Consider the following 9,580-nt stretch of genomic DNA (forward strand, 5'->3'; position numbering starts at 1 on the left):
CCTTCTTGCTGTTCCCACAGGCTTCACTGACAGCACCAGGAGCCATTGTCTCCTGCTAGTCCCATCCTTTGAGGAGGGGTTAGGTGGCGTGGCTGAGCTGTGTATATCTATGGACACACACAGCCCCCCTCACAAGCGCACCTGAACAAGTGCCCCCATAGCAGTTAGTTTGCTGAGGGGAGTAAGAAGGGGAGAGCGCATCCACAGAGGACCACTAAAGAAGAGGTGGAGGACTGCTCTATGCAATATCGCTGCACAGAGCAGGTACTTTTTTTTTTTTTTAAATTGTATTTACAAAAAAATCATAATCAAGCCTTTGGAACTACTTTAATAATGTTTTAACCATCCTACTTTGATAGACACAGTTTCAGCACCATGGAAAGCGTCTCAAGGAAAGGCCAATCCTGTTATTTAATAAGATTATCTCAAAACATTTCAACAAATATTTGTTCAAAGGTGAAAAATAGTGGCTACTGTACTATCAGGGATTTGTCCTGGCACGATTCCAACTAACAAAATTCACTCAGCAAATCTCATATATATATATCTCATAGATTACATAGGGCAAATCCATCCTGCCAGAAAATGCTGGTGAATCCATCGAGTCTTAAGGCCCGAACACACGATAAGAAGATCTGTAGGGAAAATTCGTCCGACGACCGATCTGTCGATTTTCGGATTGTTAGTATGGTGCTTTCGACAGCCGACTCCGACTTTTCGGATGACAAAATCCTGATGTGCAGGCTATATAATTTTTGTCGTCCGTAATACAACGTCCGATTTTCGTCTCATTAGTAGAGATTTCGACGGGAAAAAAAAAAAAATCTTAAGAGCAAGACTAGGCATGCTCAGAGACAAAAGAACACATACAAAGCAATCCAACACATGACATCACTTCTGAAGTAGAATTCTGTCATACGGGAAAATTCGTATGAAAATAACCTCTTCACTTTCCACAACAGACTAGCATGCCACAAAAAACGGACGACAGATCGTTCGATAATCTGATCGTGTGTACGGGGCTTAAGATTCCTTTCACACGGGCTTTCAGTTTTTTCAGACGGACCGGATCGGATGCTCCAAGCAGCCCCATGGAGCAGTGAATGTCAGCGGAGACATCTCCGCTAACACCCGCTCTGATCCGATTCTGTCCGTTGAAATCCAGACAGATAGAAACCCTATTTTCATCTGTCTGGAGGATCGGATAGGATCAGATGAGAATGGACAGGCGGTCCGTTCTCATCTGATCTCCCCATAGAGGACAGTGGGGGTCTGACCGCTCCATCACCGCACACAGAGCGGAGACGGAGCTGTCATCTGCCTGCTCAGAGGGGATCAGTGGATTGATCCCCCGCTGAGCAGAACAGAGTCCTTCAGGCGCACCGCCCGTGTGAAAGGAGCCTTACTTGGGCATATTTAGCTATTCTTCATCAGTGAATCCTTAATACAGCCCTAAGAAAAAAATCTATGTGAAAAGGGTCCGTCTAACCACTAGAAATAATACCTGATAAGACAGCCAACATTACACTGAACAAAGCTGAACTAAGAGACCTTACTTCTGATGCCTGGCAGTGGGAGATGGAGTATTAGTATGGCAGAACACCGGTATCAACAAACTTGAACTATGGTGCTAAGTGCCGGTTCACATTTGTGCGATCACAGAGATCGCATGTAATAAATTGCACTGCTCCTAAAATCACATGCGATCTCTGTGCAGTGCAAATTCAGCCATACAGTTCGTATGGCTGAATTCGCACCACAATCGCACTGAAACACACACAGGACCCTTTTTTTGGTCCGCAGCAGAATCGGATCGCATGGTGTTTCACACCAGTGCGATCCGATTCTGTGCGAACTTTCAGATCGCACTGCGATATGCAATCTGATCTGGGGGTGTCATTAACTTTTAATTGACACCCCCAGCGTATCGCATATGGCAGTGTGAACTGCCTGTTGTGCGGATGCGATGCTGGAACACACTGTATATTCGCAGCGTTCCCGCATTGCACAAATGTGAACCGGCACTTAGGGAAGATTTTTCTTGGACACAAAGAATAAATTAGTCAGTATTTAACATAATAATCCCAGGTTACTCACCGGAAGAAGAAATGAGTGAAAACGAAGATCTAATATTCCAACCACACACTACAAAGGCAGGGCTTATTGGAGAAGGCCCTAATGCAGGGGAGTAATGAAGGAAAACACATGGGGGAAACACAGGCTCGAATGATCAGACAGCATCGTTAAATGATCAGAATTTAGGAAAGTTGAAGTATAACAAAAGGAATTTTTTTTCAATTTTGGATAGAGTGGAGAGGGATTAGAACATCTGTCAGGTCTTTGTTGCTGTCTGTGTTCATGTTGGGGTGATTCCCCCTATTTGTACTAGATTTTACCGCCATCATTTAAAATAAAAGTGAAAGAAAATCCCATATTTTGGGTTGTCTGCTGAATAGGAATAGAGGAGAATTCATCCAATAGGGACACTAGTTCTGGTGACTACCAGAGATCTCCTTCCTTCCTTTTTTGGCTAGGTAACAGGAAGTGACGGGAGATCTCCCCAGTGGGACACATATTGTCAAAAAACCTGACAGGGGTTATAACCCTTCCTTACACTATCCACATTTTTTTTTTTTTTTTTAAGTGCTTTTAGTTCTACTTTAACCACTTAAGGCCCGGAAGGATTTACCCCCCTTGTGTATATTGATTGGTTTACGCAAAAGTTATTGCGTCTACAAAACTAGGGGATAGATTTATGTCATTTTGATTTATTTTTTACCAGTAATGGCGGCGATCAGTGATTTTTAGCAGAACTGCAACATTCCGGCGGACAGATCGGACACCTATAAAAAGAAGAAAGGTAAGTGGCGCTGCCTGATACCAAAAGGAGTACAAACCAGAGATGAAAATTTTTTGGATTTCTATACTATTTTTTGGACAGATGTCACTTTTTTTGCACTTTGTCACTATATTGGTGTTTTTTTCCTATTTTTGGGTACTCAGTTCCATATACCCTTTTAGTTTATAGTACCATCAGTGGTATTGTTTCTTCTATATATATTTACACTATATTTGCTGCACCTTAGCACTTTAGATTTTTATATACATGTTAGAGCTGCACGATTAATCGTATGAAAATCGCGATCGCGATTCACCCCCCCTGACGATCTAAACCTGACATATGCTCGATTCTTTGCATTGCTGCATAGCTGTGAGGAAGCAGAGAGAACAGCTGTGGAAAAAAAAAAAAAGCCTCCCGCAAACAAACGCCTATCAGCATTAAGGCTCTGTTCACATGTAGGCGTTTTGGGGCGTTTTTGGGGAGTTTTTCTGCTCTAGGATCAGCTCTCTAAGCGCCCAACAAGACAAATCCTATTCATTTCAATGGCCCCTGTTCACATCTGAGCGTTTTGACGCTGTGAGCAAAACGCCCAACGCTCAAAAAAGTACACAAGCTTCTTTTTGGGCAGATTACAGGCGTTTTCCATTGGTTTCTATTCAATCTAAAAACGCCTGCACAAAAATCGCGGTAAAAATTGCGGTAAAAAACGCGCGAAAACGCTACGCTCAGGTGTGAATGTAGCCAGTCTCCCAGTAACTATAAACAAAATGATTACATTGTATCTTTTCCTTCCCTCTGCCAGGGAGAAAGGAAGTTTAACCTCTTAAAGACTGGACCTTTTTCTGACACTTGTTGCTTGCAAGTTAAAATCAGTTTTTTTTTCCTAGAAAAGTACTTAGAACCCCCAAACATTTATATATTTTTTTAGCAGAGACCCTACAGAATAAAATGGCGATTGTTGTAATATTTTATGTCACACTGTATCTGCGCAGCAGTCTTTCAAACACAATTAATAGACTTTAATGAATAAAAAAAAAAAACGTAACAGTAAAGTTATCCCAATTTTTTTTTTGTTACACAGAGAATCGTGAGAGAATTGTGATCTTTATTCCAAGCTAAATAAAAGTGATTCTCATTTTGGCCAGAATCGTGCAGCTCTAATACATGTATATAAAATAACCGCGCTAAGCCCAGAGTAAAGCTGCAGCTGTAGTGGGAATCACTAAATGGCATAAGAATATAGGAGAGCTGCGCTAAATTGAAACTGCGTGATAGTAAATCAGGCAATAAAGTATATCAAACAATATGCTACAATATGAGCAAATAATGATAATGGATGGTAATATGACTGTAAGGGCTCTTTCACACGGTCCGTCTCCGTAGGCGGATCCGTGTTGCTCAGCGGGGATCGATCCGCGATCCCCGCTGAGCCAGGCGGATGACAGCTCTGTCTCCGCTTGCAGAGCGGAGAGGGAGGTGAATCAGCACCCGCTGCCCTCTATGGGGGATCGGATGAGAGCGGACCGCTTGTCCGCTCTCATCAGATCCGATCCGATCCGATTACTGAACGGATGGAAAAATAGGGTTTCCATCCGTCCAGATTTCAAGCACAGGATCGGATGCGGATGGCAGCGGGTGTCAGCGGAGGTGTCTCCGCTGACACCCGCTGCCCCATAGAGCTGCATGGAGGATCCGATCAGATCCACCTAAAAAACTGACAGGCGGATCTGATCGGATCGCCCGTGTGAAAGAGCCCTAATATTGTCACACAGTATAAGTCCATACAATATGGTATGAGTCCCAAAATAGCAACAGTAAAGCAGGCAGGAAGTGTTAGGTGTAGAAAGGAATCCACCACCAACTCAATGTGCTTTCATCCACGCCGCGTGCTGCATGCAGAAGGCTCACACAAGGCTTACCAGAGCTCAATTAAGTGTAGGCATAATAACAAGGATAACATCAGCGGGTCCACATGGGAGACTGGCACCTCATATCAGCTTGTCCCGTGATCTCAGTAGTTTAGCAGGAAGCCGCACTACACGCCAACACCATAGGAAAACTGTACGCCAATGCCATAAAAACTCGATCTGTTCAGAACAGGCAAGATCCCTGGCCAAACAACAAGGATTGCAGTTCTTTCCAAAGGATTGGTGAGAGGACGAGATCGAGTTTTTATGGCATTGGCGTACAGTGTTCCTATGGTGTTGGCGTGTAGTGCGGCTTCCTGCTAAACTACTGAGATCACGGGACAAGCTGATATGAGGTGCCAGTCTCCCATGTGGACCCGCTGATGTTATCCTTGTTATTATGCCTACACTTAATTGAGCTCTGGTAAGCCTTGTGTGAGCCTTCTGCATGCAGCACGCGGCGTGGATGAAAGCACATTGAGTTGGTGGTGGATTCCTTTCTACACCTAACACTTCCTGCCTGCTTTACTGTAGCTATTTTGGGACTCATACCATATTGTATGGACTTATACTGTGTGACAATATTACAGTCATATTACCATCCATTATCATTATTTGCTCATATTGTTTGATATACTTTATTGCCTGATTTACTATCACGCAGTTTCGATTTAGCGCAGCTCTCCTATATTCTTATTTTTCTATACATGTTTTGGATTATTGATATTTGTTAGACACACTCAATTTTCATCACTGGTTTATACTCCTTTTGGTATCAGGCAGAGCCACTTACCTCTCTCCTTTTAATTCCTTTGTATTGGGATAACATACGAGGTAGGTTGCAGCCGGTTAGTTATACCATAGTGCGGAGTTTTTACATACAATTAGATTGGAAACCTAGGGAGGACCAGTGACATTACTACAGTAATCAGTGCTAAAAATATGCACTGTTACTGCACTAATGACACTTGGGTTAACACCAGGGGCGATCAAAGGGTTAATTGTGTGCCTAGGGGGAGATGCTTTCTAACTGTGTGGGGGTTGTACTCACTGGATGAACACAAAGACCTGTGATCCTAAATAGGAGGAACACAGGACCCCTGTGTTCATTACTGACATGTTTACATAGGCAGACAGCCGTTCTGTCTCCATTGGGAGCGATCATGGGTACCCAGCAGACATCGCGTCTGCCGGACCCGCTGATTGGCTCCCCTTCTAGCCAATTGGCGCGTGTGCACCCATTATCTGCTACACGAAACTACGTACAGGTATGTCGTTTCGTGTAACAGAGCCGACCTACGGCAGTATAACAACGATGGCTGGTCGGCAAGTTTTATGATCATAGTAACCAACTGTGGTTTACAAAGTCATATCAAAGTCACTAAAACACACATATTGGAATAAATGCTGCACTTCATTAATAAAGTCACACACACACTGTCAGTAAGCATTCTTCCCACATTGCAGAACTCTGATAGAAAAGTAGTGTGCAGTACAGCACCTGACTTATTACAACACATCCACAGGATATTTCACAAGGCTGACAACTGTGCCGTTCCTGCAGTGAACTATTGTGTCATCAAACACCACAGACCTGGAGCCTGCAAAGATCTTACAGTCACACACTGTAACAATGTAATGTTAATTAGGATAATGAATGAAAAGTTCACATAAGAATTTATTTTAAAAACATCGCTATTTCTGTGAGTTTTAAATAATATTTTCATTAAGGCAAAGCTCGACTAATCCAAGAGAAAAGACAAAGACAAAGAAAAGTGAGGGATCCTGGGAGGAAATAAAATAATGCTTCATCAGCAGATGGAAGACGTTACACAATACAAATCTAGAAGAACAATGTGTATCCTGAGAGAAGAGTCGCTTCAAAAAATAAAAACACAGATTTTTCTGAGCTTTTTCTGGCATTTGGCTTTGTTTTGCCTGTAAACACATCTCTATCTTAGCCTGTGTGTACACAGGGCGTCTACAGGCGTATTCATAGAGGAGCGCCAACAGACAGAAAAAACATCACCAACGCATTCAGGAGAGGAGCCTTTGGGCAGAAACAATGCAGACCGAGCCTCAATGCTGGACAACAGGAAAACCTTGGATTGGGAGGAACTCGGTCTACCAGGGTTTTACAAGACCAGCAAATACTACTGAAATTCTACATTGCACACAGCTGGTGAGGAGTACACTGCATAATCCTATATACAGAGGAGGAGAGGAGTACACTGCACAGCTGGTGAGGAGTACACTGCACAATCCTATATACAGAGGAGGAGAGGAGTACACTGCACAGCTGGTGAGGAGTACACTGCACAATCCCATATACAGAGGAGAGGAGTACATTGCACACAGCTGGTGAGCAGAAGAGTACACTGCACAATCCTATATACAGATTAGAGGAGTATATGCGTACACTGCACAGAGGAAATGAGTACATGAGAACCTAATGGGTGAGGAGAGGAGTACATGAGTATACTGCACAGAAGGAAGGGGTACACGACAACACAGTGGGTGGGGAGAGGAGTACATTGCACAAACATATACAGAGAAGGAGATGAGTACACTGCACAGAGGAAAGGAGTACATGAGAACACAATGGGTGAGGAGAGGAGTACACTGCACAATTATATATGCAGAGGAGGAGGAGCACACGAGAAAACTGCACAGAGGAGAGGAGTACATAAGAACACAGTGGGTGAGGAAAAGAGTACGTTGCACACAGCTGGTGAGAAGAGTACACTGCACAATCTTATTTACAGAGAAGATGAGTACACTGCACAAAGGAAAGGAGTACATTGCACACGGCTGGCGAGGAGAGAAATACAATGCATAATTCTATATACAGAGAAGGAGAGGAGTACATGAGAACACAGCTGGTGAGGAGAGGAGTACATTGCACATATTTATTTACAGAGGAGATGAGATGAGTACATTGCACAGAGGAGAGGAGTACACTACATACAGAGGGGAGAGGAGTACATTGCACACAGCTGGTGAGGAGAGGAGTACACTGCACAATCCTATATACAGAGGAGGAGAGGAGTACACTGCACAATCCTATATACAGAGGAGGAGAGGAGTACACTGCACAATCCTATATACAGAGGAGGAGAGGAGTACATTGCACACAGCTGGTGAGGAGAGGAGTACACTGCACAATCCTATATACAGAGGAGGAGAGGAGTACACTGCACAATCCTATATATACAGAGGAGGAGAGGAGTACACTGCACAATCCTATATACAGAGGAGGAGAGGAGTACACTGCACACAGCTGGTGAGGAGAGGAGTACACTGCACATAACTGGTGAGGAGAGGAGTACACTGCACAATCCTATATACAGAGGAGTACATTGCACACAGCTGGTGAGGAGTACACTACATAATCCTATATACAGAGAAGATGAGTACACTGCACAGAGGAAAGGAGTACATTGCACAAAGCTGGAGAGGAGTACATGAGAACACAGCTGGTGAGGAGAGGAGTACACTGCACATATTTATTTACAGAGGAGAAGATGAGTGCATTGCACAGAGGAGAGGAGTACACTACATACAGAGGGGGAGGGGAGGAGAGGAGGACAGACAGAGGTCGGAGGTCCCGCACACACTCACATACCCCGAGTCGCTGTACAGCCGCCCTGACTCTGCCGACAGGAGCGCCTGACGTCCCCGGGGCCGCGTCATGACGTCACGGCGTGCTGTGGGAGGGGGCGGAGGGAATGCTGGTCCTGCACTGTCCCCTGGCTGAGCTGTGCGCTCTCATTGATTATCGGTGTCACCGGTGATATGAATGGGGGAAGTGTCACCCACACAGGGGACCCGAGGAGATCACCGTCCTTATTCTATATATATATATATATAGGTCCTGTCACCCGGTGATGTGAGAAGCACGGTGTGCTGTGTACATAGATGAGATCCGGGATGTCACATGATTGGATGATTGAATGTTCCGCTCGGGCTCCTCTCTCTCTGCCCAGTCATGGGACACTCCTTTCCATTGCGCTGTATTATGGAGACACGCGGTCCTCTCTGATCTCCTCCAGGTAGAAGAAGTGATCACAGGGATGTACTGGGCGATCTGTCTACCAAAGAATAGTTTAATAAAGGGAAATATTTTCTGCACTAAACACAACGTTTGCTAATAGCGGTAATAAACCCAAAAACAAATATTTATTATATTCCAGCTTAGCAATTCTTAGATGTGATGGCTGCATTCGTTTTCTTTAGGCTTTGCAGCCAGTGCAGTCCTTTCACACGGCGCCCCCATGTAGCGGATTCCACTCTGCTGATCCCAACTGACAGGTCTGTGTCTGCTCACTGTGCAGAGTAGACACGGTCCCATTCTCCTCTATGGGGAAATCTGATGGAAAGGACCGCCTGTCTGCTTCCATCCCATCCAATCCACCGGACAGATGGAAAATAGGACCACAATCTGTCTGGTTTTTGCGGGCAGGATGGATCAGACGCAGGGCTGGCCCAAGACATTGTGCAGCCTGGGTCAGAGAATAAAATGCTGCCCCCCCCCAAAAAAAAAAATATCACACCCAACAAAAGGCCCCCCACATCTATTATTTTATATAAATATAACATTTATAAAATATATATACTGTTATCTTCTTCCATAATTTACCACCGGACCGTGCCACCAAACACCCACTGTCTGTCCTCAGTCCTCCTATCACTCCTGTGTCTGCTACCATTCTAGAAGATCCAGCCTGCCCTGTGTGAGATGGAGTGCGCTGATGTCTGATGTCATTGTCACACATCATGATAGCATGAGAGACGTTCCCCGGAGGAGACACTCCGCCTCCTCATACTCATC

The 9,580-nt window shown here is 44.5% G+C and overlaps 1 protein-coding gene across 1 annotated transcript in view; it reads right to left on the reverse strand.

The window, feature by feature from the left end:
- AP1S2 (adaptor related protein complex 1 subunit sigma 2) overlaps positions 1–8,505 on the reverse strand; it is a 177,140-nt gene extending 168,635 nt beyond the window's left edge. Inside the window, exon 1 of the mRNA XM_082248598.1 lies at positions 8,375–8,505. The gene's annotated coding sequence lies outside the window, so the exon portion shown is untranslated. The remainder of the gene's footprint in view (positions 1–8,374) is intronic.
- Between the last annotated feature and the right edge of the window lie 1,075 nt (positions 8,506–9,580).

Source organism: Pelophylax lessonae, assembly GCF_965119305.1.
Source record: "Pelophylax lessonae genome assembly, chromosome: 2".
Taxonomy (NCBI): Eukaryota; Metazoa; Chordata; class Amphibia; order Anura; family Ranidae; genus Pelophylax; species Pelophylax lessonae.